The 4,388-nt window shown below is 39.0% G+C and overlaps 1 pseudogene; it reads left to right on the top strand.

Moving 5' to 3' along the window:
• The first annotated feature begins 207 nt into the window (after nucleotides 1–207).
• On the top strand, nucleotides 208–325 carry LOC126204557 (5S ribosomal RNA; annotated as a pseudogene).
• Nucleotides 326–4,388: the final 4,063 nt, after the last annotated feature.

Below are 4,388 nucleotides of genomic sequence, written 5' to 3'. Positions count from 1 at the left end.
GAAAACGTTGCCACTTTAAGTATTTAAAACAGTTCTCATTCTCTCTGGTGGCAGTGAAATTCCATCTGCCGTACGGTGCTGCGATCTCTGCGCCTTATTGACAATGAACGCGGGCTCATTTTAAAACAATGCGCATGTTTCTATCTCTTTCCAGTCCAGAGAAAAAAAAATCGGAAGCCTTAGAACTTGAATGCACCTCGTATAATCGACAACGGCCTTGCCGCAGTGGTAACACCGGTTCCCATCAGATCACCGAAGTTAAGCGCTGTCGGGCTGGGTTAACACTTGGATGGGTGACCATCCGGTCTGCCGAGCGCCATTGGCAAGCGGGATGCACTCAGTCCTTGTGAGGCAAACTGCAGAGCTACTTGATTGAGAAGTAGCGGCTCCAGTCTCGGAAACTAACATACGGCCGGGAGAGCGGTGTGTTGCCCACATGCCCCTCCATATCCGCATCCGGTGACGCCTGTGGGCTGAGGATGACACGGCGACCGGTCGGTACCTTTGTGCCTTCATGACCTGTTCGTGAGGAGTTTAGTTTCGTTTAGTTTCTATTTATAATCAGATTCGTACTGAAGCAACATGAACAAACGTGGGCTCCTCTGGAATAAAAACACTTTGATTTGTCAATTACGTCACTGTGAATGAGAATAAAACAGTCTGGTGTGTTCTAGTGTTTGAAGATTAACAGTCTAAGTTAAGTCAATGGAAATTGTCTTTGATTGCAGAGGATCCTTGTCGTCACTAATTATTAAGTTTGTGTGACAGTTAATTACAGACATGTTAATGGCAGTAGACACATGGATTCATCCTTTGCTGAACATGATCTGATTTTGAGTTGCCTCCCTTAGAGAGATTCGATTGCCTTCAAATTAAATGAACTGCACTATTTCGAAAAAGGAGGGGCTGCCAACAATCTCCACTGGAATGCAAATTTTGACCTTTATTACGACTGAAGAACTCAGTACGGTACTAAGTAAATAATAGTTAACTTCAGATTTTCAGAATATATTACTATTGGTACCACATGATCAAGTTGCCAAAACAACAGTCAACAACGGTTTTGCCGCTGTTTACACGAACATACCATTGCCTCTGTCAATTTTTTTACTGCTGCTTCAATTCTCCACAAGGAGATGATCCGGCCAGAGTGTTATTTATTGATTCACGTAGATAGTAAATGTTTTTAATGTTCCACGACTTCTGTGCTTTTTTGTTATTTATTTTTAATGTCGCAACATACATTATCTACTCTTAATGAGTGAGCGAACTTGTCAACATCTGAGCCAATGTAAAGCCCAAATCATAACAGCAAAGTATCAGGTGAGCTGCAGAAGAGGTCACAATTGATGGCAGTAATTAATCGTAACAATTATTTGGGCACTATCTGTCCAAGAGACTGCACAATAGAAATGGAACAAAAAAATTTCCTAATAAATGTGTAGGTCAGAAATTGTAGACGTCTTTCTAGAATTCTCATAATCACTACCCCTAAAGCCGAGACGGGAAGCTTCAGTTAACAAACAGTCTCAACTGCAAAAAGTAAGTGATGTATCTTGGCCTATCACCACAGACCAGTCGTCAACAAACTGCGGCCAGAGGGCGCATGCGGCCCGAACAAAGTATTCTTGCGGCCTGCGTACGTCAGCAGTATTTTACAATAATGTGCATCATGCAACTAACAACTGAATCCAAAAACGCCAACTGACGTTAAGAGCTTGTTAAGACTGTAGTTTTCCTGCCCCATATCGAACAAAAATACTTGCAGGGCCAATAATATTTTAAGCTGTGCTTAACTTTAACGTCGGTGAATTCGGCTGTGACCTAATTAAAGTTGGCTGCTTACCTCAGGGGCGGAGGGTAAGTAGTTCGGTGAATGTGGGGTTAGAGGGTTTGAGAGAGCTGAAAATATTTGTTGTTGTTTGTCTTCCAGTGCTGACAACTTGTGGGGGTGTGTGCCTCATATGGATCGGCTGCTAAGGTAAATTCAACGGAACAAACATGGATTCGCGAATGTGCATTATACAGATTATCATCTTCAAGTGCAGAGATGTTTGTAGCATGGAATATGAAATTTCATTAAGGTAATGAATAGAAGAAATATGACAGTCAAAACATTCGGTAGACATTTGTGAACGTCTCTCATACTGCACTGTGCATTGAAATCTAAGTACCATTACTGTTATTAATCAATTAATCATCCGCTTACACAGAAAACACAATAACTTTTCTTCAGGAAATTACACTGTCACAACTTTGAGGTTACCAAGATTGGCAGCAATTAGAAACAGAGAACAGTCGACACGAAGTATGCACAATGGTACCGAATTTTAACAGTCAGTACTTGGGAATCGCCAGCGAACTTATCGTGCCCTAACTATATATGGTCTAATGGGGGCATGTAACATACCAATTTTTGTTGGTTAGTAATTTATAATGAGATCGGTAGTTATACGAACCGATGTGGCGCAACATACATGTAAATCAATACAGACTTGACGACCATTGCCATAGGTAATACAGACCGCCCATGACGTCTTGATATTGAAGCCAATGTTTCGATAAACTGAATAGCGACAGCATCCATTTAGTTTCTGCAGAATACTGTTCAGTTTATCTTAATTCTGGTATTTTCAGTTAAGGTTTCCGTATAACAGTGGCGAAATGTTATGCAGTGTTTGGTTGCACCTAAAGATCTGTGAAAAGGTGTAATATTTTATTACACAGATAAAGTTGATTAAAAGAACACACAAAATAAAACTGTGAACACGTAGATTAAGTCAGTGAGATTAGAGACTGAAATTAGGAAGTATTCCTTTGTCGTTTAATATTACGAATTGAATGATACTATTTCTGTCTGACATCTTTTTCCAAAATATTCTAAGAAGTCAAGTACTCAAGAATAGTCTCACTCTTAAGTGGAAACAATTTACTTAGCATGTTAGAGTTTGGGTTTCAGAAGGGTTGTTCGATTTACAATGCTATTTATATATCCAACTATCAAATAGTAAAAGCCTTGAATGACAAAATATCGTCAGATGGCTTTTGTGATATTTACAAGGCGTTTGATAGGGCATATAATGATACTCTCTTAGAAAAACTCAAGTTTTATGAAACTGGTGTCTTTGTGCACAGTTGGTTTGAGTCATCTTAACAAACAGAATGCAAAAAGTTGTGCTGAATAATTCAACTAATGTCAGAAGGGTAGAAAATATAAATGACTGGGAAGGAATCACAAAGGGAATACCACAGAGTTCAATTTCGGGTTCACTCCTATTCCTTATATACATGAAAGACATTCCACTTAGCATTCAACATGCAGAACTGGTAATTTTTGTTGGCAATACTAGTGTCATAATAAAGCCCATTAAAGAGACAGCAAATAAATCGATGGTAAATGATATTTTCCAAATAATTAAAACTGGTCCAAGAAAATGGACTCTTTCCAAATTTTGAGAAAGCACACTATATTCAGTTCTCTACAACAAATATACGTGCCAGCAATTGATTTAGCATATAAACATCAGCGAGTAAATACTTCAGAATGCTCCAAATTTTTTGTGTACATATTGACGAAAATCTGAACTGGAAGAAGCATATTATTGATCTTCTCAGACAATATTAATATGTTGAGCTACATTTGGTCTTGCATAATTGCTAATCTTGGAAACGAACGAATCAGCCTCCCCACTTATTTTGCACTCAATAATGTCTTATGGAGTCATTTTCCAGGGTACTCATCCCTTGGAAAGGAACTAACTATTGATTGCACAAAGAATAATATGTGGTGTTCACTCACAGACGTCATGCAGGCATCTCTTCAAGGAGATAGACATTTTAACCTCTCCGTCACAATACACATAATCGCTAATGACGTTTGCATGAATAATTCATCTCATTTTGCGAGGAACATTGATGTCCTCATGTACAACACTAGCGGTACAATGAACTTCACTGTACATTATTAAGGTTATCAGTGGCTCAGAAAGGAATTTTGATCATGTGTCCTCCAACATAAAATGTCTGAGAAGTAGCAAAGCAAATTTTAAGTCAAATACAAAATCACTTCTCCTGGAGAACTCCTTCTACTTATATGTATTAGGTGTTTCTATAAAAAAACACAACAGATACACATCCAATAACATATTCTCATTCACTGTTTACAACAGTCTGCCAACGCGGGGTAAATTTTCGATTCAGTGGATGTAGAAATCACGTGAGCAGAACAATGCATGGCAAAATAGCACTATACAAAACCGGCATCTATGCAACTGTCGTGCACCACGATTCATAGTTGAAAGGGGTGAATGACAGCTGCGGAGATATATACAGGCGAATAGACGTACAACTGTTGAGCAACTGACCACCCAGCCGAATCAAGAGGATAC

Source organism: Schistocerca nitens, chromosome 9 (genome assembly GCF_023898315.1).
Source record: "Schistocerca nitens isolate TAMUIC-IGC-003100 chromosome 9, iqSchNite1.1, whole genome shotgun sequence".
NCBI classification, from domain to species: Eukaryota; Metazoa; Arthropoda; class Insecta; order Orthoptera; family Acrididae; genus Schistocerca; species Schistocerca nitens.
The sequence above is the reverse complement of the archived record's forward strand: the minus strand, read 5'-3'. Positions and strand labels throughout refer to the sequence as shown.